A 26,062-nucleotide genomic window follows, 5' to 3' on the forward strand; every position below is an offset into this window, starting at 1 on the left:
TGTAGAAGGAATCAAGCTTAGAAAGGCTGAGACTGCTGCCTTGGGGCAATTTGCATGTTATTACTGCATATTCATACCTAATTGTGTTAGGCTTTGCTAATAGAGCAGAATGACATTATGAAAAATCGAGCAACTGCTTTATAGCCAACAAAGCCAGTGTTTTTTCCCGACACTATGAGTGCTGAATGATCATTTAGGCATTTAGTTGCTCAATATGACAAGCCTACCATTTGTTAGCTTGACATATTATAATTTATAAAGCGGTATTCTAATTTTACTTTTAGTTTATTCTCCTCATTTTATACAATATTCATGATAGCAATTTGAATGGGGGATATTCATAGCTATTGTGAGGAGTTGTGATTCAAATAAAACTATATTTTGGATGAAGCATTGCCATTGTTTTATGATGTATTAATTTTAATGTTTAAATAGCTTTTTCATATGTTAATAGAACATAAACCAAGAGTTGATGAGAAGTCTTTATTACAGTGGTGCTCATTCATGCCTCTCTAGTTAATATCTCCACATTTCCATTCTGTACAAACCCATTTTTAGGGTTGCTTTGGACAAAGAAGCCGTCAGGTGGTATGGAGCCAAAAGTCTGCTTTTCTAGAAAAGTGCCTACGTACGGATTCACGGAATGTAGTAGCCGATTCTGTCTCCTGACTAGATAATATGCTTAGGAAATTTCAAGCACTATGGTACATTTTTACATTAGGCTACAATACCTTTTTCAAATCTTTTTATGGAATCTTAGAGAAGACAAAGAAGTAGATAATGTAGCTTTGGAAATCTCCATTTAAATAATGTCAAAGTATGTCGTCATTTTAATTCTCTTCCAGGCATGGAAGGTCATATTTATGTCCTTAATTTACCCCTGTATGTATGTCAAATATGTCGGGTTTTTTCCCTGCTCTAAATCTCAGAGTCTCTTCCCTGATGTATTTAGCATGTGCTGTGAATCCTAGACATAGAGGAGTTGAGATGCAGTTTGTTGAATGGGAATGATGTTTCAAGAATTTGGGGGACTAAATTCTAAGAGTTTTGGACATAAGGAAGTCATACCTTAGTTTAGAATTATTTTAATAGTCTTTGACTACATACCCCAGTATGGAATAGTGGATAGAGAGCTAGCCTTGGAGCCTGAATAGCCCAAGTTTAAGTGCCATCTTTGACATATACTGGCTGTGTGACTTTGGTCAAAACCCTCTACTTTTCACTGCTCTAACCATTTCTTTATGGCTGTAAGGTGCTGATCTACATTGGTAGAGGGAATTTCCTAAACTAAGAATTCCCTATACCAATGAAATTACAGGATCATCCCTATCTTCATGGTGTTATTCATCCAATTCAGTACAATAAGGTGTTATTAATTGCCTACTATGTGCCAGGCACTGTGCTAGGCACAGGGGATACCAAGATGAAAATTAAGACAGCCCTTTTATGCTGGTTCTTGTCTAAAGACTTTATTCTATGAGCTATGTGTACTAGAATGGATGAGTAAGGAATGAGGTGCTCTTCTCTCCCCATCCCCCCCCACTCCCTGGTGTTATTCTTTTCCTTCAGGTTCTTTGTTTAAAATGGATTTATTTTGCAAAATAAAATGTGGTTGGTTGAAAAATATATAGCTTACAAGCTTTTCTAACTAGTACTTAAATGTTCAAGGCATGGAATTATAGAAATGCTACATTTTTGTAATTTAATTATGTAGTAAAATATTGCAGGATTCTAATCCAAACACAGATGATATGGCTCAGTTAATTTATGAGAGGCAACTAAAATTATGGTTATTGGTTGGTAATTTCATGACTTCAGACAGAGAAATGTAGTGCCAACTTAACTTTGTTCTTTTTGTGGATAGTGCTAACTCAGATGATATAATGAAAACCTTTGTTAAGGATCTGCAGGCATAGCTCTCTGCCAAAATGTTTTGGATTGTGTTCAGGATAATTTTTTTTATCACAGCTTTATGTTAAAATTTTTTATGAAACATTGTGCTGAACTTTGCTATGACATGCTTTTCAGGGTCCAAACCACTAGGCTATGGTTTACTGGAGATTTCTCTATAACAGTTTCATCTGTACATCTCCCAGTTCCCTAAATTATGTACAGTTAGACCCTTTAAAGGTGAAATGAGACCATAGTGTTTTCAAAAGGGTAAGAATCTTAGAGGTACAAAATACTGAAACTTAAGCATGTGGCTTCAGTGTAGAATGATTCCTTTTTAAAAAAATCAAGAGAATCAAGAGTAATAATCACAGTTGTTTTTCATTCTTCAAATTAAATAAGCCCAACTTTAACCTAACATTTTCATTTATACACATTAAAGGTAATGTTGTTGAACTTCTTTAAGAAATCAAAAATATAAAAGATATTAGCAGATATAAATTTTATCTAAATTATGCTAACTCTGTTAGCCTTTGGTTGGTAATATTGATTAATTATAATCCTTATTTTGTGAATCTTTTTGTATCTTATTCTTCAAAGGAAAATGTCATAAGTCATTTATCAGAAAGACACAAATGAATCAAAGGAATAGTGCTCCAATGACTTCTAGTCCTGACTCTTGGAACTAGAATCTCTGGGCATGTGTATGTGCATGTGTGCACACATATGTATGCACATATACATATGCACCCACATATGTCAGGATTTCTCCACTGTCTGTAATCATTATTATCTAAAGGTATGTTCCTGTTTTGGATGTTGTGGTATACAATGGAAAGGTCAACAAATAGTCTCATCTGCTCTGGAAAGTTTCTGTTCAATTCAATAAACATTTATTATTTGGTATTTTCATGGCATGTAGGCAGCATTGAATAATGAAAAAAGTGCTGGGCTTTGAATCAGGAAAGACCTGGGTGCAAATACCAGCTCTAACAGTTATCAGCATAGGCTTTCACAGAGCAGGTTAAGTGTACCTGACACCCCCATTGAGGGGGCATTCCCATTGGCCCATTCTCATCTCCTTAGGCCAAAGGCTATAGCAATACACTTTCATAACTTCCCATATTGGTACATCCAGCACACACTTTAAACTGTGTATATTTATTAATGTAGCGAGTACTCTGGCCCTTCTCTTCCAGAGCAGGGTCAACCATATCTTACCTTCAGGGTTCAAGCAGTACACCTGAAGGTCTGGGGTATCTTTTCTCTAATATTCGTGGCTTGAACCGTGGTCCCAGTGCTTTTCTCCCACTGTTACATTCCAACAATGAGCCAGAGGTATTTTTTGTAGTGGGAATGTAACAGAATAGTGGAGGCTGTTTGTTCATATAAGAGAAAAGATTTCCTAAATTCAAATGTTAATGTGGGAAAAAAGAAATAAAAAAGAAAAAAGATATGTGTCAATGATTTAAGACCAGTGACAGTTATTGTTCAGTCCTATATATACTATTATTTTGTACAGGGAAGGAATTAAATAGTATTACCAACACACTCACCTTTGAGAATCTGTGATGATCGTAGTTTTATTCAGTAGGCATATATTAGGTGCCTACCATGTGCCAGAAAAAGAGAATAAGGGTTTTGAGAACAAAGAATATTGAATATAGCACCATATTTGAAGCTGCTCCTTCTGGCTGGGAATTTGTACCCATGATTTGGGGTCCCCAGTGGGCATTCGTCACTCCTCTCTCAGGATTCTAAGGATAACTGAAGAAGTGAAACTTCTGAGCCACCACTCATGTGCTACCTTGTAACAATCAATTAGTTGACTCTGTTAGCTTTGAAGAATTTACTAATGAAATAAGACTTTTTGTTGCATCATACATCTCATCAATGTTCTCTGCTCTCAAAAGCCTCATTCCTTTTTTCTACTGACAATCATGCCTTGAATAACAACTTGGTTACTCCCAGCCTCTCTCAGTTCTAAGGTAACTGAAGGACTGAAAGTTCTGAAATCCCTCTCATGTACTGGATTATTATACTGTATATATGTGTTCCCATTCGTGCATTGTAGCCACAATAAATCATTGATTCCAATTAGCTTTTAAGAAAGGACTTACTAAGCTCCTTCAGCAAGAATGGTTGATAAAAAACATCACTTCCAAATCAGGGGCACATTATTCTGTTGCAAATAAAAGATTCCTGAGTCCTAATAGTTCAAACTTAATTCACTGGTACTGATTCTTTTGCTACTGCTAGTACTTTCTTTCCCACCTTTGCTTAGTGCCAGAGGAAGGGGAAACACCAACTGTTGTCTTTTAATTTCTTTAGATGCTGTGATGCTTACAAAGTCACTGCCTGGGTGTGCTGCTTACCCAGCAAATCAAGGTAGCAAACACCTACGAGAAAAAGGTAGCAATGTGCTCACAGCTTCTATTGACTGAGTTGGAGATAGAGCAGTTCTTCCCCCACCTGATTCAGGAGAGGCATCTCCAAGTAGTACTCTTCCTTATAACCAGAATGAAAAATAAAGAGAAATGAGTGAATTCCATCTTTTTTGCATGCATACTGAGTTCTGGTTCATCAGCCCCAGAATAACCTATTATTTTGGCTTTAGAGCCAATTAGGAGACTTTTCTTAATATAAAAATTATAATAATAGCCAATTAGAAGACATTTCATATTTGATCTCTAACCCCCACCAAGCCCACCAACTATTTCCATATACTTATTTGAAGGCAAACCAGACTGGAAATAACTGCACATTCTTCAAGGACTGACCTTCTTCCATTCCAGTCATACTACATACACGTTATTTTGTGAATGAGTATAATTGAACACAAATGGTTTTGAACAATGAACTATGGCTTTTTGTTGCATCACACACGTCTTGTGTGTTTTGATGCAACACATACCAATATTCTTTGTCCTCCAAACCCTTGTTACCTTGTTCTGTTGATGATCATGCCTTCCAACCTCTAACCCTTGATTACTTTCAGCATCTATTTCCTTTGCTCCAACTAACATGCTGCTGAATATAGCTGGAGGAAGTCATAGAACTCTAGTGGCTGAGTCCAGGAATTTATTTTATCTCTTCTCACAAGGATCCTCATTGTGGAAAGGCAAATCCTTTTACTCCTCCCTGATTGATTCTCTGCTCTTCCAAAATGTCCTTCTTTCCTCAAGTCTTCCATAATTCCCCTTTCCCGTTTTCTCAGTGGAGGGTCTAACCTCCTATTTGACTAGAAAAAGAGATCATTTTCAGAGTTCCCACTTTGCCCCACTTCCTCATCTCACATATATCATTAGCTTTCATGGGTTTCTCACATCTATGCCGATAATCTCCAGATTCATTTATTTTATCTTTTTTTTTTTTGGAGGGGGCAGAGCAGGGCAATTGGGGTTAAGTGACTTGTCTAAGGTCACATGGTTAGTAAGTGTTAAGTGTTTGAACTCAGGTCCTCCTGACTCCAGGGCTGGTGCTCTATTCACTGCACCACCTAGCCGTCTCCAGATTTATTTTTATAGTAGTAGTCTCTCACTTGAGCTCCATAGAGCTTTGACTCCCTATTGGATATTTCAAACTGGTTGTCTCAATAGATACTTCAAACTCAATATGTCCAAAACAGTATTCATCTTTTATTACCAAACCCACTCCTCTTCCAACCTTCCCTTTTTATGTTGAGGGCACCATTATTCTCCCAGTGATAGGTTTACAACTGTAGTATCATTCATGGTTACTCACTCTTAGTTAGCCCATATGTACTTTTTATATAGTCTATATATATATGTATATATATATATTCTACTTTTTATCTGCTACTCTGTTGTTCAGTTATTTTCAGGTATATCTGACTCTTCATGATACAATTTGGAGTTTTTTTGACAAAGATACTGGAGTGATTTGCCATTTCCTTCTCCAGCTCATTTTACAGTTGGAGAAACTGAGGCAAACAGGGTTAAGTGATTTGCCTAGGGTCACACAGCTAGCAAATATCTGAGGCCTGAAGATGAGTCTTCCCGACTCCTGACCTGGCACTCTATCCACTGTACCACCTAACTGTCCTGCTACTTTGCCTACTTTCAACTCCAAGGAAGAAGATGCCCCTCCCATGTTAAATTCATCACTTATAATCTCATCATTATGCTGCTGAACCAAACCCTATTTGATGCCCCCTCCCTCAGCCTCTTCTCCTCTATGATAGGAGGGTGGAGTACCAAACACTTCCCAATACCTTCTTATATAGCAGGCAGAAAGTGGATTCTTAACTCACACCACTATACATCTGTTATCCTGACTGGTTTCATGGTTTCAACTTCATGGTACTATATACCCATTGGTGTCTCCTTCACCTTCTTCCTGCTTTCCTGCCTCTTTATTGTGTGTTATCTCCCCCCATTAAATTGTAAGCTACTTGAGTGCAGGGGCTATCTTTATTTTTATTAATTGTATCCCTTGTACACCCAGCCTGGCACATAGTAGGTGCTTAATAAAAATTTCCTGGATTATTGAATTTAGCTCTTATATCTAATAAGTTAGCAAATCTCGTCACTTCTACCTCCACAACATCTCTCATGCATGTCATCTCCTCTCCTTACTTAAAAAGTTAGTGTCCTGGTTTGGCCCATTGAATCCCTCCCATTTCTACTCCATCTTCCATGTAGCTGCCAAAATGATTTTTCTAAAGAGTAGGTCTGACCATGTATGTCACCATCCCCTCCTCAAAAAATTTCCACTGCTTTCTCATTACTTTTAGATTCAAACATAAAGGCTTCTGTTAAGCCCTGAAATATCTTCACAGTTTCTTGTTTTCTTATCTTTCAAATCTTCTTGCCCATTGTTTCTCTCTATAAATTGTATGATGTAGCCATACTTTCCTTTGTTCACACATGATGAATGCTTTGTGGTCCTTTGTTGTGCCCTTGTGTTTGCTGTCCCACATGCCCAGAGGGCTCCTACTACTCACATCTATCTCAGGGAATCTCTGAGATCTTTCTTGAACTGGCTCAATTACTATCTTCAGCAAGAGAGCCTTTCCTAGTTCCCAGCTGCTTTCCCTAGAAGATTTCCTTCCATTCATTCTGTGTCTATCTACATATATACATCATATATTATTACCTCCATGAGAATGTGAGAACCCTATTTTTAATGGAAGCAATAATCTTCATAGGTACATACAGACTAAATGAAAGGAAAGATGCTTATATTCTAATGGGGAAAGGGATTGTTTTTTTTTTTTTGCTTTTCCTTTGTATGTCTAGTACTTAGCCCATTGCCTAATACACAGAAAGCGCCTAATAGGGGTGGCTAGGTGGCTCAGCGAGTAAGAGCACCGGCCCCAGTGTGGGGATGACCTGGGGATCTAATCCAGGCTTAGATACTTAGCACCACACCCAGAAATAACTGGCCGAGTAACCTTGAGCAAGTTACTTAACCCCAATTGCTTTAAAAAAAAAAGTGCCTAATAAATACTTATTGATTGACTGATTGGGAATAATGATGCTAATTAACTTTATGAGTCATACTCAACTACTAGGAATTGCCAGTTTGAAATCTGGCTACATATATTTATAAGCTGAGACTTAAAAATAGCTGTTAAAATTTAAAGTCCATATATGCTTTGCATTTTGCAAGAATTCTATATTTAGGGCAAAATTAATTGCCTACTTAATCAATTGATGACCCTTTTATATATATTTTCAAATTGAGACATCCCAATATTTTGTAGAAAAATATGATTGTCACGTTTCATGACCATGTTCTTGCAAACATCAATGTTTATGTGCTGAAACAGAGCTTTTGCTTGATAATCACTATGTATGTAGGAGAACTTTAAATATTTAAAATGCTGAATGTTCATTTTCATTTACAAATACCTTTCAAATTTGCTCATACTGTTTGTTCTGATTTTTCAAATGACAAGATAGCAAAGTACTTTTCCATTTTCTAAATAAAATGCTACTTATTGAACATCCCATTAAGTCATCACGTGCAGAAGCTTTAAAGGCCAATTTAAAGGCAGATGCATCTATCCTTAAACATGGAAGTAAAGAGAGACAGCATGATTCAGCTTGAAATGCTACTGTTGTATGCTGGGCATTTGTACCTTGGAGTGGCAAGAGAGAACTGTGCAAAATGAGTTCTGTGAGCTACTGTTCCTGAGGTGTTGGACCTTTGAGCTCTTTCCCCAAAAGAAATAACAGTGAACTCTTTTTTTTTTTTCTTTTTTGCGGGATCTTCTTCTCAACCCCACCACACTGATCTTCCTTTAGGTCTGGTTATCAGTTTCTTTCCTCTCTCTACAACTTCTTCATTGGCAATCTCATTTATTCCTGTGACTTTAACAGTTACTTTTATACAGTTGATTCCCAAATCTTTATTTTTACCTGTTATCTCTCCCTTACTAAAGTTACAGGATCAGTTCACTTCCTTTTCTAATACCTTTTTGGGCATGAAAAGACTAGTGCCTGGTCCAGTTAAACAGAAGATTTTTTATAGCATACTCCATCTTTATGATCAGCCAACTTAAAGTAAATAATAGAATCTGGCTGTTCCTGTTGTTTAATGATCTTTCAAAGGCATTTACTTTGTTAGAATGTAGGAACTAAGGGATTGTGGCACAGTGGAAAGGACAACATCAGGACCACTTAGTTCAAGCCATCTAACTTCAGACATTGATTAGTTGTGTGACTAGGGAAAGTTACAACCTTAGAGAATCAGTTTCTTCATCTCTATAATGGGGACAATACATTGTGGGAATGATGTAGTGATTGAGTCAAGTCATACTATAGGATACCCTCAAATTCGATGTTACCAATTATTCTCTCCCTCTTCAAATTTCTTTATATTTGCTTATTTGGGAACCTGTATTCCTCCAGCAGAAAGTTAACTCTCTGAGAACAGATTCATTTCTTTTAGACTTTGTATCCCAAGTACCTAGTACAGGGGTAGGGAACCTGTGGCCTCGAGGTCACATGTGGCACTCTAGGTCTTTAAGTGCAGCCCTCTGACTGAATCCAAGTTTGTCCACACTTGTGGACCTGGATAGCAACATGTGGCCAAAAGGCCAAAATACTCATCCCTGACCTAGTACAAGTTCATACATATAACTAAATACAAGGTAAGACTAGAATCCAGATTTTCTTGATTACTAGTTTTTTTCCTTTTTCCATTACACAACACTGTCTAATATGCAACATAATTTCGAGTAAAGATTACAATCAATTTAATTCAATAACTATTTGTTAAATATCTACTTATGTTAAAGGCTGGGAAAAGATAAAATAAAACAGCCCATGTTCTAATGAGTTTATATATTCTAGTAGGGAAATATTGTGTGTATGCAGATAAATAAATGGGAGATTGATTAAGGAGCAGAAAGAGTTTATGATTTGGAGGGATTAGCAAAGTATGCATGTAGGAGGTGGTACCTGAACTGAACTTTAAAGAAAGATAAATATCCTGAAGGGATCCGAGGAAAGTTTGTACTAAAAGCATGGTTGACACCCTGTGAAGAAAAATGGAGATGGGAGATAAATGATTAATCTGATACAGAACTAGTAGACCAATTTGGCTGGAAAATAGATAAGAAGTAGTAAAGTAATGTGAAGTAAGGCTGGAAAAGCAGATGAGAGCCAATTTGTGGCAGGCTTTAAATGTCAGGCTGAGGAGTCTGTACATCATCCTAGGGAAAAAGTGAGGCAAAAGGTTTTGAGCATGGAGGTGACATGGTCATATTTTTACCTTAGATTATTTCAGTTATTATGTAAATAGAAAAGACTGGAAGCAGGGAGATCAATTAGGGGGTTGCTAAAAATAGGTGAGGGGAGTCTGAACTAGGGTGATCATATCAGTGGAGCCAAGGATATGGGTGTCCTTGTAAGGATAAGGATATAAGTAATTTTCATATCCAAATTCTTTCTTCATATAAAAGCTATACTTTAAAAAACTGTCACATCAATAATATCTTAAAAGCAAAATCTCTACTTTGTGGGTAAGTTTGATATTTTGACAGATTTAAGTGCTTGGCAAATCTTCATCTTTAATTATCACATAGAATTCTAAAAGAAAATTCTTAACAGCAGATTTGAAAACAGTAAAAATTTGGTTTGGAAGATTTCATCTAAAAATGAAAATTAAAGTTGACTTTGACTATTTATGTTTTATGGATTTGGTCTGAGCATGAGTGTTGTTTTCTAATAGAGATAGTTATTTTTTATTGCAGATGGATAAAGGTTTTAAATGTATCATTTCTTATGCTTATGTATCTGTGGATTTACCACATTTTTGAAAGAATATTTAATTACAGCACTTGCATTCCACCACACATGCATTGGTTTAGCTTTCTTATTAAATATAAATGATTCTCGTGGGTGAATGAATGCAGAAATGGAGAATGGAATCATGATTTGAAATCCAATTGCTATCATGCAGCATTTCATAGTTTGTTGCCTTTTTATCCAAAGAATACATAGAAATGTTTTGTCATTTTTTTCTGGAAAGAAAAATCCACTTTGGAATTTGAATCAAGGAAGTTATACAAATTGCTTACAAAGATATCTTCTTAATGAAATGTCCTGAAGATGGGGAACATTCAGGGCAGCATGAAAAGGATGTGCAAATAAAGACGTAGAAAATTCTGAAGACTACAGTTCTTCTGATCTTTGTTAGAGTGAATGACTTCAAGAGAATATTGCCTTTAATTATGACTCCTTGTGCCAAAGAAATCTGTACATTTTGGAAAAATGGAGTTTTGTTACAATAATTGGAAAGATTGGGTGCCACTATTACTAAATGTAATTTAGCCACTTCAAATGGATTCAGTAGTGCAAGATCTTCTAAAACAAACAATGTATAAATATTAATCCTCCTGGAATGCTAACACCTAATAGTAGATTTAATCATTTTTGAATTTCCTCATTTACATTTTCAAGAAGTTAGCTGGGCACTTTCTCTAAGATAGCCTTGAAGGCAGCTTCCCAGAAATGTTTAACTAGAAGAAAACTTTTCCTTAGTTCATGAAATTAGTAATTCTGCTTATATTCTCCATGGATATCACTCTCATGAATGCAGATCACATTTTTCTGTCTCCCAGATCACTAAGCTAAGAGAGTATATGTTTCTCCCTATAGCAGAAGATAATGAAAAGTTCCCTCAAAAACACAAACTCCCTTGAGAACCTCATAAAAAATATTCATTTTATAGACTGATGTAGTGTAATAGAAATAGCACTGACCAGGGCAACCAGGAGATCTGGATTCTAGTCACCTTAACTAGCTGTATGAGTTTTAGCAAATCATTTAGCCCCTGAGGTTCTCAGTTTTCTCATCTGTAAAATGAACTCTAGGGGTGGCCAGGTAGCACAGCGAGTAAGAGCACTGGCTTCAGTGTTGGGATGACCTGGGGATTGAATCTGGGCTCAGACACTTAGCATCCACCCAGAAACACCCTGCCATGTAACCTTGAGCAAGTTACTTAACCCCAATTGCTTTTAAAAAAGATGAACTCTAAAATTCCCAGTTGGAATATTCTATGCTAGATTGTCTTAAGTGAAGTCTCATACCTTGACTTTTTTTCCCCTACCAAACATAGCTATTGATAGTTTTAATTAAAAAAATAAGAAATAAATTTATATGAATTGACTTTATAGTTATATTTTATATCTGTAGTTTCAATTATGTACTTGGACATGAACTCTGGGCTCAACAAAATTGAATCATAGAAGGTATTGGGGCCATTTTGGGGGGGGTTAGGTTCAAAGCAATGTAGTTCTGGCTCTGACTTACCTTTGCCATGTCTCAAACATCTTCCTGCAAAGAAGGAGAAAGGGCTAAAGGAAGAATATATTCTACCACATATTGGAGAGTTGAGATAAAGTTTGTTTCCCTATTTGGGGGAGTTCAAGTGCAGAGAGTTTCACAAGATGCCACCATTAATCTTAAAATCATACTTGCATAAAATTAAAAATAACACTTAAAAGTCAGAAATATGCTTTTATTCACATTATGTCCCAAAATACTAAATAACAAAATAATATATCAAATAGTCAAAGTAAATAGGATCAATGTTTGTTGATGAAGAAACCATCCATATTCATTGGCCCTATTTTCTCATTTTGGGATACATTTTAGTAACAACATTATGATATTAAGTTTTATGGATGTGAATGATGGTGGAGTAAAGAGTATAAACCTAGTGCCCAAATGTCCTGGAAAAGCTTATAGACTTGGCAACAAGTCTATATAGAAACTGACATGAAGGGCTTGTCTATAGACCCTCCTTTCTGTCCTTTATGTTTGTTCAGTCCACATTATGCCCTCTGACCACAAAGAGGAGAAGTGAGTTAATGGGAGTGTATGTGTTCTCTAGTGCAGCAAGATTCAAATAATTTATTATTTGACCAAGTATGATAGTCATTAGTAAAAACAAAACTGTTTATCACCTAAATATTCATTCTCAGGGAAATTTTTTATGGCAACTGGACAACTCCTTGGCAGACTAATGTTAGCTGAGGATATTGTAGCTAGATGTCTGCCTGGAAGTAGTGGGATGGCAAATAAAACTTCCGGCTGTCCTAGATTTTATGGTTCATATTGCTTTATAATAATCAGAATAAGTTTATATTTCATACAAAGAAGCATCAGAGGATCGATTATGGTCATTGTAAATGACCTTCTAAATAGCAGTTGTAAACCCAGATATGGAAATAGTGACAGTTTATGCAATCTACTGGTGAACCACATGGTTTTTAGTATTCTGGGAGCAAAATGCTTTGCAGAGTATATAATGTCATTGTTTTGAAGTCCTTTGAACGTCTCTATTTCGTTTTCATGGATGTTGCATCAGGATATGGGTGACCACAGACTTATACCTCCAAAATTGCTTGTATATTGTAATATCTATGACTCAGATAACTTGTTAAAGTTCTAAGACTTACCCATGCCCTGTTTTAAGCTTTGATTTCCAGATATTGATTGTTAGACTCAGGTCTTTTGTTTACTTCTCAGAGTCAACTGTTGCTCAGGAAACATAAGCCAAACCAAAAAAATTCTGTGAATCATTACAACAACCTAGAGACTAGGCCAAAGGTATTATATTTCATATTCATTTTAAGTTATTCCAGACTCTGGTATGTTTTTTTATTTTTTTTTTAAATGAGATGACTGGGTGGAGTTTTCCAAGAGAGTGATTTCTTGTCATTCATGTATTATGGAAACTGACATGTTTACTACTCTTTTCTGAAATCTGCTTATAATGTAAAGTCTTCTGACACAAAGAATCTAGTCATGAATTCTTATTCTGCTTGAGTTTCTGATTTATTAATTAATATTTATTCTCTTGGGATTATCCAACCTTGAGTAAATTTCTTCTTTGGAATTCTAGGTGATATGTTCTAATAGAATTATAACTTAATGTGTACTAAAATACGAGGGTTTTTTTTTTTTTGTTTGATTTTGGCCATCGAAATGGGACGGTGCTTATAGTGTTTAGCCTAAATTCAGAAATGCCTGAGTTCAAATCCAACCTCATGTACTTTCTGACTGTGTGATCTTGGGCAAATCACTTAATTGCTATTTGTTTCTGTTTCTTTGAATAATACCCATCTACCTCACAAAGTTGCTGAAAGCATAAAATTAAATAATTTTTGTAAAGCACTTAGCACAGTGCCTGGCATGTAATAAATGCTTAGTAAATGCTTATTCTCTCCTGTTCCTGTTTTGCCTATTTTTGTTGTTTAGTCATTTTTTTCTCTTGTGTCCTCCTCTTCATGACCCCATTGGGGTGGTTTTGGCAAAGACTCCTGAATAGTTTGTTATTTCCTTCTACTGGTCATTTTGCCGATGAGGAAACTGAGGTAGAGTCAAGTGACTAGCTCAGTGTCACATAACTAGTAAATGCCTAAGGCCAAATTTGAACTCAGGGCCTGACTCTAGGCCCAGCTCTCTATCTACTATATCACCTAGCTGCCCTTTTGCCTATAGAATATATTTTTTCAGGAGAAATAACTTTTTCACTTAATTTTACTGACTTCCTTTACGTAATAGTGGCATTACAACTTCTTAACAATAAACAAATAGAATTTACGTTAAAATATTATCATGTCATGTAATCTTTTCTTACCATAACTCCTACTCTCTTCAATATTTGTGAAAATTTGATATGTTTTCTCTTTTAAATCTTTTTTTTTAGGTTCCTGTGTTTCTTTTGGTGACTATCAAAATATATTTCATCTATCCTATGCAATCATTGTATCTATCAGTTAATCAACAAGCATTTGTTAAATTCTTGCATTGTGGAAGGTCCTAGATGTTTGACATACAAAGAAAAAAAATCTCTGCTCTCAAGGAACATATATTCTATTGTATATTGAGCTTATTAATGGATTTTTTTTAAAGAAAGGAACATTACATCCTCCAGATCCCCTCTCATATGATTGGAAATTTCCTTTACTTGTGTTGACCTGACATTCAATATATTCAGACCTATAATTGTTCTCATTTGGAAAGTTAATTCTATCATAATAGTGACAATCTAAGTTGGGTCAGTTTCTTCGATTCCTCCTTAATTAGGCTTGGGTCATTTGAAGAAAATGTGGTAACATGTAAAACTGTAGAAATTATGACATCCTGTGCTGTTAAGATCTTAGATGACTGTTCTGTACCTAAGTGAGAAAAATAAATCAACAATGACTCTCTTACAATTGTTTTTGTGGGAACAACTGGCAAGTCCACTATCACTCAAAAAAAGAAAGACTGAATGAAATATCCTCTATTTTAGAAAAGAAAAGTAGCAATGATTTTGATACATTTTGAAGGTCAGTAATGTTCAGCATAGAGCAATATGGGGAGAACAATAGCTCCTCAGAGAGTAGAAAACATGGTAGTCTCATTATCCATAATCTCAGCTGGTCACCATAGTAACAGCATTTTATTTTCCAAGTTGTGAGCTTTGTAGTTGTGTAGAATTCACTTGTTAGACCTCCAGGCACATCAGTGGCATCTAGTGGTTGAGACCTAGGCTGACTTTTTTTCAAGTTGCACAGGCTACTTCCCACCTTATGTCAAGGAATACAAATAACTTTTGCCATGAATTTTTAGTGAGATAAGCCAAAATACTTTTTTCATTGTAATGTTTTAAAGTGTTTCAAGAAAGCATGTTTTAAGGAAAGATCTATAGATTACAACAGGAGAAGGACCAAATATAAGGCAAGAGAATACAGTTGCATCATTAAGCAAACTTGTCCGCATCATTAAGCAAACTTGTCCACATCAGAGTATATTTTCATCCCAGGTTGCTTTGCAAAGAAGTCACCAGGGTTCTGTGACTGGGCCTATCCTACCTTTTAGCATTAGCAAAGATGTAGGAGGAGGTAAGGTTTTCACAGAAAACCAAAAGGTGCCCCAGGGAGCCTTTAAACTCCTTATCGATGTGAGTTGTTATTTATGCAACCAATCCCTGGAATCCCTATGAGAAAAAACAATTGTAATTTCAAACTGGGAGTGTGGCAAATATTCTAGGAGATTCCTGGTGAATCTAGAAGAGCTGCCAAGTCAAGGTTAACTGCTTTCTTTAATTATGAGCTCTAATTTTTCTCCGCCAATTTTAAATTATTAAAAAAAAATTATTGGATAGGGATTGGGACTAGATCTGTGATTTCCTTAGTGGTGGGAGCTCCCAGGAAGGGCCTTACTCTGCTAATGAAGATCAGCACTTTTCTCTGCAATTTAAAGTTCTAAAGAGCTGCCTAGAGCCCTGAGAGATTAGGTTACTTACCCAAGGTCATAGAACTAGTATGGGTCAGAGGCAGGACTCCAACCCTGGTCTTCCTGACTCTAAGGCCAGTTCTATGTGCACTTTGTTGGGATGCCTTTGTTATAATTTTTTTATTATGGTAATATATTCAGATACTAAAATGGATGTGTGAATTTACCTGTGTGAGTATTCCCTCCAAAAATTCAGATTATTCATATAATTGAGACTTATTAGCACATGCCTATCCTATGTGATTTTTGTCTGTGTTTATCAATAAATTCTCAGAGGGTGCTCACTGAACATACTGCAAATTTTTTTTCACTTTCTCTTGACATTTCAAGTAAGCTAATGTTGTACACAGGCTGCTCAATTTGTTATCCCTTATTCTTGCTACATGGTATGTGCATCCCATTCGCTCATGTGCAATGATAGTTTCTTATATTTGATAGTATCTTTCACTAAGTATAACATAGAGCCTTTCATCTACTGGATTCTCAATACAAATATACATACATACATCTATCGGTTGATTTACTGTATTCTGTGTTTTGGTTTAGTTAAAAAATATGTTAAAGGGTCAGCTAGGTGGCACAATGGATAGAGCACCAGCCCTGAAGTCAAGAGAATCTGAGTTCAAATTTAAACCCATATATTTACTAGCTGTGTGACCCTAGGCAAGTGACCTTGCCTCCTGATTGCCTTCAAAAAATAATACATTAATATAGGCTATGGTTTTATGGAGCTCCTGACATTATTAGATTCCCACAGTGTTATTAGTGTTGGAAGTTATAGTTTGGGCATCTGTACCTACCATACTCTAATAAAAGCCTCTGCTGAGAAAGAATTGTAGTGATTCTTCTGGCTGCTATGTTTAACTAGACATCTTTCATATTAAATCAGGTATTAATCCTATGATAATGTCAGAGGGCCTTGAAACTTTTGTACCTGTGAGGATTCAGGTCAAGTATTACATATTTGTGCCCTAATTCATGAACTTATGATATGCCTCACTGTTGGAGAAAGCTGGAGAAGGATGCCAATAATGCCCATGGATTGCTCTCTAAAAGATTTTTGCTCTTTGGGGGTTAGGGAAGGGCAATGTTAACTTTGGTCTTCCTATTTCTGCACAGAAAAATCTCTTTTTAAATAAAGCATAATGCTAAGATTTATTTGATGGTACAACTCAATTGTCTCTTCCAGTTTTCCCACTGAGATAAATTCTATTTTTCCATCTGCCTCCCTATTTACCAACCAAAGACCCTTATTATTTTGTCACTTTGTTTTTGGTTAAATGTGGCTATCTTCCAGAACTTCATAAGTGATTATATACAAATTAGTTGCAACAAGAGACCTCCTTTGAGCATCACACTAACACTGCAGGCTAGGAATTTGTACCCCCATTTTATAGATAAGGAAACTGAGACTTAAAGAAAGGAAGTGATTTACTCAGTCACAGTGTCCCTGAGGGTATTTGAATACAGGATTGTGCTAAATCCAAGTTTTTAATAATGCAGACCATGTATGGTAGACTGACTTTTGTCTTTGGGGTTTGACTCTTTGATTTTATCAGCATAGGAAACCCCTTCTATCGCAGCAGAATGTGGATTAGCAACTTGCCTATAACTTTCAGTGGCCCAGGCCATACTTCAAGACAATAAGGTTAAATGACCTAGTTTTTATGTGTCAAAGGCAGGACTCAGATCTTTCTGACTCCAGAAAGAACCTATCTACAATTCCATGACAGTTCTCTGCTAAGTTACCTCTAACTGTCCATGTGATGAATGAATAGTTTTGCTTTTGTGTCCTCATGATTTTATATTTATTTGTATGAAGTTATTTGTGCTAATTGAATTTCACAGATGCTTCCCAGTTTGTTTTAACTTCTTTTCAATATGAGAATTAATACTAAATATTTGATAAGGCAAAATACTTTGGAAGGACTCTAATAAACCCTTTTAGTCAAAGACTACAGAATTGTGATAAGTATTTCTTGTTCTTGGTTGACAGCATATGCATACTCAATAAATGGGTTACATTGTTTAATACTTGAACAGCAAGCAGAGCTGTGCATATTGATGCTATTATGCCCATACCATTTGTTTAAAGAGACTTGGTTAGCATCGTCTCAATATTAAAAGGCTATGGTTGATTCTTTTCCTTGGTATTAATTTCTGTATCTCCTTATAATTGATTAATGTTCATTGGTATGGTAAGGATGAATAATTTATGACACACATAGCTCCTGGGTTATTAATTGTTTAATTTCAGAGAAAGTAACTATATATTAAGGAAATTCAAGTTGTCACTCCAAGCAGCCAAGTGAATTTATATACTCTGCTATTTCACAGCCAGAACTGGGGAGAGTACAACAGGCATACTCCCTCTCTTTCCTCCAGTGCTTATAAAGACAAGTAATGAGAATGAAAATTTGAAGAGTTTTATTTTAATGAAGAAAAAAAAAAGAGTTCTGCTTGTTACTGATTTGACTTGTCTGATGGCTATGTGTTGTCTGTTTGCTCCCCCTTATCCCGCCCAACTTGTGTTATTTTATCCTGCTTCAGTGATTTTCTGTGCAATGTTCCAAGTATCAAATGGAGTTAATTAAATAAATGATGCATATTCTTGAGAAACCAACAGAATTATATGAGAAAAAGAGAGAAAGATATCATTAACCTTAGGTGTAGATCCACCTCTTAAGAGCTCTAGGAAATTAATTTAATCTTTAGAGGTTAAACAAAAGACAAAATCTGTGACAAACTTAGTCATTTAAGCAGCATGCACGAAACAAATTAGATTAGATTTTGTACAAATAGCTATTTTTTACTTTAATTGCAGTTGCACTTACTATCCTTTAATTCTAGCTCTAAAAATCAATGATGAATGGGACATATCCTAATTTTGACCATCGGTTTGTTATTACGTTTTAACTGGTGAAGCAGCCTGGCATAGTAGATAGAGCACTGGCCTTGGAGTCAGGAAGATCTGAGTTCTAATCCTGATTTAAGGCATTAGCTGTGTGACCCTGGGCAAGTCAATTAACTTCTCTATGCCTCAGTTTCCTTGTCTGTAATTTGAGAAGGGTGGAATCTTTACTTGAGTTGAAATCTAGCTTCAGATAATGACTAGCTGAATAATCCTGGGCAAGACACTTAACATCTGCCTCCCTCAGTTTCCTTATCTGTAAAATGGGGATATTAATAGCACTTATTTTCCAGAGTTATTGTGAAAATAAAATGAAGTATTTATAAAGTGTTATGTCATCATAATCATCATCATCATTTTCATTAGCATTATCATTATTCAAGCTAAGCATCACCAATTTCTTCAGTTTTATCATAAGATGCTCAAGATTTGATTCTAACAACTGCACTCCTGTCATTGCTGTGCCACTTAACCTGAATTGCCTTGAACAAATCTCTTAGTCTTTTTTTGGCCTCAATCTCTTGTAAAATAAATGAATAAAATAAAGTTGGTCTATGTAATAAGCTGATCAGACCACATGACTTCTAAGTTCCTTAGTAGCTTCATATCTAGGTGATTCACTATCTTATTCTCTGAAATGCTACATCAATGAGGCTAAAAGATTTCAGAATTTTCTAGCTTCTCTAAGGAAGGAAGGAGAAGTTGTTCCTCATAGATACTAAGAATTTATTGTTCCTCAATGATATTTCTAGGCCATCTCTTTGCCACCATTATTTGAATTCTCCTTTTAGGTTCACTGCATTGGTCTGGTCCATGGTTGTATACCATCAGGTCTCTCTCCTTTCTGAAGGAATTTAGCACCTGGTTTCCAGTTTTCCCCTTCATCCCACTGCTTGCCATCATGCAAAAGGCCTTCAACATATATGTTGTTGTTCCATCAAACATCCTGATGTTTCATTGCATTGTTGTCTTCAACTTTTTTTTTTTTAATTTTAAATTTTTAGTTTACATCATTCATTTTCACAAGATTTGGAGTTACAAATTTTCCCCCCATTTTTCCCCTACCCACCATCCCAAAACAGCAATCCCACTGAATATCCCCTCTCCCAATCTGCTGTCTCCTATAACTTCCCCCATCCCCCCTCCGACTTTCCAGTAGGGCATGGTGGATCTCTATGCCCCAGTGCCTATATATCTTATTTCCCGGTTACATTGTAAAATAACAATAATATTTTTTAAACATTTGATTTTACAACTTTGAATTCCAGATTCTTTCCCTTCCTCCCTCATCACCCACCCTTACTGGTAAGATAAGCAATTCATTATAGGTTGTGCCTGTGTAGTTAGGCAAAACATTAACATAGTGGATATATTGTGAGAGACTGACTATATTTCCCTCCATCCCATTCCACTCCCCACTTGTTCTATTTTCTGTTTTGATCCTGTCCCTTTTCAAAAGTGGGTGCTTCCAACTTCCCTCCCCCCCAGCCTGCCCTCCCTTCCATCATCACCCCTTCCATCCCCTTCCCCCCTACTCTCATGTAAGGTGACATACCCTGTTTAGTGTGTATGTCATTCCCTCCCTAAGCCAAATTTATTGAGAATAAGGTTGACTCATTCCCTTTTGCCTTCCTGTTCTTCCCCTCCATTGTAAGTTTTCCCTTGCCTCTTCTGTATGAGATATTTTACCATTCTATCTCTCCCCATCTCCTCTCATTATATTACTCTCTCACCTCTCAATTTTTTAAATTTTAAGTATCATTCCTTCCTATTCAACTGGCCCTGTACCCTTTGTCTATGTATACCTGTACACATATATACACATACTCACATATGTATTCATACACCCACATACCCTCCTATATAGATATATATGTATACACACACACATTTCTATTCCCTTCAACTATTATCATACTGAGAAAAGTTTCATAAGTTACAATTATCATTTTTCCATGTAGAATGTAAGTAGTTCAACTTTGATAAGTTCCTTATGATTTCTTTTCCCTGTTACCTTCTCAGGCTTCTCTTGCTTCTTGTATCTGAATGTCAAATTTTCTATTCAACTCTGGTTTTTTCATGAAGAATACTTGAAAGTCCTCTATTACACTGAATGACCATATTTTCCCCTGAAACATGATACTCAGTTTTGCTGGGTAGGTGATTCTTGGTTTTAATCCCAGCTCCTTTGACCTCCAGAATATCATATTCAAAGCCCTTCAATCCCTCATTGTAGAAACTGCCAGAACCTGTGTTATCCTGATTGTCTTTCTACAATATTCAAATTGTTTCTTCCTGGATGCTTGTAATATTTTCTCCTTGATCTGGGAGCTCCAGAACCCAGCTATAATATTCCTAGGAGTTTTCTTTTGGGATCTTTTTCAGGAGGTGATCGGTGGATTCTTTCAACCTCTATTTTGCCCTCTGGTTCTAAAGCATCAGGGCAATTTTCCTTGAGAATTTCTTGGACTCTAGGTTGTTTTTTTGGTCATGGCTTTCAGGTAGTCCAATAATTTTTAAATTATCTCTCCTGGATCTATTTTCCAGATCAGTGGTTTTCCCAATGAGATATTTCACATTGCCTTCTCTTTTTTCATTTGTTTGGATCTGTTTAATAGTATCTTGATTTCTCATAAAGTCACTAGCTTCCATTTGCTCCAATCTAATTCTGAAGGAATGATTCTCTTCAGTGAATTTTTGAGATTCTTTTTCCATTTGGAAAATTCAGCTTTTTAAGGCATTCTTCTCCTCATTGCCTTTTTTGAGCCTCTTTTGCCATTTGAGTTAATCTACTTTTTAAGGTGTTATTTTCTTCAGTCAGGCTGTTGACTCTCATTTTATAATTTTCTTGCATCATTCTTTTCCCAATTTTTCCTCCACTTCTCTTATTTAGTTTTCAAAATCCTTCTTAACCTCCTCTATGGCCTGTAAGTAGCTTGTTTTTTTATTGGAAGCTTCTGGTGCAGGAGTTCTGACTTTACTGTCTTCCTCCTGTTCCATGCTTTGATCCTTTTTGTCCCCAAAATAAGAATCCAGAGTCATACTGCTGTGCTTTCCTTGCTTCCCTCGTTTGCTCATGTTGCCATTAAATTTTTTGACTTTTGAGCTTTTTGCCACAGTAGAACTCTGCTACCAGAGGGGGAGTTTTGTCCTAAATCACTTGGGTTTTCGCAGCCACTGGAGCTCTTAGTTGGGTGCCCTCTCTGAAGCCTCCACACACTCTGGCAAGCTGATTGCACACCCCAGGACCTCTACCCTAGACCACAATCCAGATCCAAGCAGGTTAAAGTAAGAGTGATTACCCCTCAGACTGGTCGCTTGGTCCCCCTACAATATGCAGACCAGGGGCTCTGAAGCAGACACGTGGTGGCAGTTGCATGGCTGCAATGGCTCAGCCACTTCTCCCTCCAGGGGCAAAAGCCTGACTGCAGTCCTGAACTCCTGGTTCACAAATTCCACACTGCACTGACCTCTTACTTTGTCCTTAGCATCTGTGGGTTGATAATTCTGGAAACTGCCACAGCTACTGGTGATCTGAAGTCTCTCCAGCCAGTGGCTCGTTGTGGCCACCCTGAGGCTAAAACCTCCAGTTCCCATGGGGCTGGGCTTGGCTCCCAACATGCTGCGCTGGCTGCTTCCTGCCAGCCTGCTGGGCTGTCCTCAGTGGGAGGTTAGCTTCTCTGTGTCATTTTGTGGGTTCTGTAGCTCCAAAGTTTGTTCAAAGTCACCTTTTACATGAATTGAAGGAGGTGGAAGCAGGAGCCCTGCAGAAGTCCTGTTTCTAGTCCAACATCTTGACTCTGCCCTCTGTCCTCAACTTTCATAACCTTCATCTACATTCTATCTCAAACACATATAGGATGGTCATGTACTTGTTTGTACATAATTGCTCTACCTCCACGAATACAGAACTCTGAAATTTCCCAGTCTGCTCATAACCTGCTAACTTTCCTTTCTCCTCCTAGTTCATTTCTCTTAAGCCTCTTTTTCAATTATCCCATAACCTCCAGTTTCTTCTCCCTTTTTGGTTGTCCTGGTATTATTTCTTCTCTTTCCTAATTTTACTTCCTTTTCAGTCTTGACTGTGTTGTTGACATGTTTAATTCTGCTAATATGTCCCCTCATTCTCTTGCTGCTCTTGCTTTGTCAAACTTCAACTGTCATTATTTCCAACATATGCTTTCTTTGATCCATACCTCTTCCATTCCTTCTAGGAAGAATTCATTATTCCTTATGATCTAGAGAGAAATATTCCTCTAGATCATTTACCTTCTCCTTTAGTACAAGCTTGTACTTTATGCAAACGTAAATTTACCCATTGCTATTTCCTAATCAATAATCTCCAGTGGCTTCCTCTCCAAGAATCACAATATAGGATCAAATACAAAGGCCTTTGGCATTTAAAAATCTTTGTAATTGGACCCCATCTACTTTTCTGCTTTATTATATATGAGTCCTCTTCATGTACTCTGTGGTTTGACCCACTTGGCTTCCTTGCAGTTCCTCACATATAAAGTTTTATCTCTCATCTCTCAGATGGATGCAAGAGAAAGGCATAAATATTTACTCACATTGTCAAGGAGTGTCTTGAATAGGCTAGTCTGTCTCATTCCTAGGCAGTCATTGTAACACAACTCATTAGATCTCTGTAGGGAGATACTCTCTCCATCTGCCTGTCCAACATCTTTCACAGTTTGAAAGAAATCTTCTCAGTTGAATCACTTAATGGAGAATGATGTACAGATTTTTGAGCCAGGTCAGTCACATTATCACCCCAGGCCTAAGATTTCTTTACTATGAGAGATGTATTAGGCCCTCCCCAACCAGGACTTACTTTGGTATCTTTTGGTGTAGAAGCTGAAGGTAAGTGACATGATCCTATCTTGGACAGAAGCCCTGTTTACTGTAAGCTTTAAAAATACACATTTTGAGATGTGGCATGAAACATTTAACCCCAGGATCTTTAACTACAAAATGGGGCTTATAATACCTGTACCATTTCCCCACAGAGTTTTGATGAAAATCCCGTAAGGTAGTTTACATTTTCTTCTATTTTTTCATTCTTTTGATTTTGTTTGATTGATTCTTGATGCGTCATAGAATCATGATCTTCCACTTGCCTAATTCTAATTTTTAAGGAAATATTTTCTTCAGTAAGCTTTTGTATTTCCTTTTCTATTTGGCCAATTCAATTTTTTGAAGAGTTGTTTCCTTCAGTGATTTTTGTCCATCTTTTTCCATTTTTTGTGTTTCCTTTACCAAGTTGTTGACTTTTTTTCACGATTCTCTTGTATAACTCTCATTTATTTTTCCAAATTTTTCTTCTACCTCTCTTATTTAATTTTTAAAATCCTTTTTGAGCTCTTCCAGGAGCACTTTTGGGCCTGAGACCAATTCACCTTTCTCTTTGAGGCTTTGCATGTAGGTATTTTGACATTATTGTGCTTTTCTGAGTTTGTGTTTTGATCTTTACTGCTGCCATTGTAGCTTTCTCTGGTCAGGACTTTTTTGATTTTTGCTCATTTTCCCAGTCAATTTCATGACTTAAAGTTGAGCTCTGCTGCTGGGATAGAGGGGGCACTTTTCCAAATTTCTTGTGCTGAGGACCAGGTTCCTAGCCCCTGGCTTACTATACCAGGGCCTCTGGGGCTTGTGACTCATCTGCCAAGCAGGAGCTGGAGACCTTACAGCTAGTCTGCTGTGCTGTTGCTCTGCTAAGCCAGAGCTCCAGGGTCTACATTGCTGATATGTGCTGGGGCTAAGGGCCTCCTGGTTGCTTGTCCCAACACTACTGTGTTAGGCTGTGCTCCCCTTTCAGCCAAGTGAGACAGACCTTTCCTGAAGTCCTTCTAGGTTATCTTGGGCTAGGAAATTGTTTTGCCTCCTCCTTTTTGTAGGTACAGTCACTCCAGAATCCTTTTTAAGGCATGATTTAAGGTTATTTCAAGGAGAATTGGAGAGAGCTCAGGCACTTTCTTGTCTTTTCTCCACCATCTTGGCTCTGCCTTCTGGTTTTGATAAAAATCAAGGAAGATATGTATGTAAGGTGTTGCACAAAACTTGGTATATTATAAAAATAAATGTTAGCATGACATAGTGGGTAGAGAGAGTCAGCCCTGAAGCAAGAAGTTGCATTCAAGACCCTCTTTTGAAACACACTGATTATGTAATTCTGGGCAAATCACTTAACCTCTCAGTACTCTAGGCCAGAGGAGAAGTCAACACATGGACAACCTAAATTGTTAAAATGTAATTGGGAGATATTTAAGAAAAATAATTTAAAATACAAATAGGCATAGATAATGTAAATATGTGGTTTTCTAAGTCAATATGTGGCCTATAGGGATCCCTATGTATGACTTAGTGTCTCTGTTTCATTTTGAATTTTGTTTCTGAAGAAAATATGCAGAGCCATAGTCCCTGGAGGTCAAACAGAGGGTGGTGGCAGAGGGCTGGCTTAGGTTTAGACAGGGATTTTTTTTCCCCAGGGCTTCTATTTCATCATCTGTGAAATAATGAAGAAAAATCTGGGTGGTCTCTAAAATTCCTTCCAGAGATAATAATAAGAAACTACATAGTCCCCACTACTCTGCTGAAGGTAGCCATCTCAATTCTTGGCTTAGAGGGCTTGGGGAAATGGAGAATCATTGTCATAGTTTCTTTTTCAAGCCAGCTTCTACTGTAGGGGTACATCAGAGAATCTTTGGGTGTCTGACTAATTGTCTGAGAGGTGTGGTCAGGGCTAAAGAACCATGTGGGATAAAAGCAGTGCTAGTAGACTACAAAGCCCGCATCACTACAGGTCTTTAATGGTTGGGGTTCTATCTCTACCCTTTATAAGTTCATCTGCATCCATCCCTTAGCCTACCTTCTGTATCTTGGGAATTCTTGTTTTTATCACTTGAATAAAATATGTGTCAGTGAACACATATTTCTGGCACATGTAATGAAGGATGATTTTAATCAAGGTGACAAGATGACCAGGGTCCTCCATGTAGGTCATCAAAGTTAACTACAAACTTTTGATTCAGGAAGTCCTAAAATGATGAATAAATGAATTGCTGGAAAACTTACAGTCAGTGAACTAGCATTTATTAAGTACCTCCTGTATACCTGGTACTGTGCTAAGCTATGTGAATACAAAGAAAAGAAAAGAAAAACAAACAGTCCCTGCTGTCAAAGGCTTCATAGTATAATTCAAGAAGAGACATGTACTTTGTAGTATGTGTCCCTGTCTGGTTCTGAGACACAACCTTTTATTTGTCCCCTTCAAAATCCAATCCGATCTATTAAACATTTATTAAGTGGCTCCTGTTCATACGTTTTTGAGCTAGGAACTAAAGGTATAAAGACACAATTGAAAAGTGGTCACTACTTTTAGAAAGCTTACATTCTGCTGAAAGAATAGAGCAGGTAGGGGACAGCTAGGTAGTGTAGTGAATAGAACACCAGCCCTGGAGTCAGGAGGACCTGGGTTCGGATCTGGCCTCAGACACTT

This window comes from Petaurus breviceps, unplaced genomic scaffold (assembly GCF_028583685.1).
Source record: "Petaurus breviceps papuanus isolate PSGF00001 unplaced genomic scaffold, PetGlider_PUasm1.0 38, whole genome shotgun sequence".
Taxonomy (NCBI): Eukaryota; Metazoa; Chordata; class Mammalia; order Diprotodontia; family Petauridae; genus Petaurus; species Petaurus breviceps.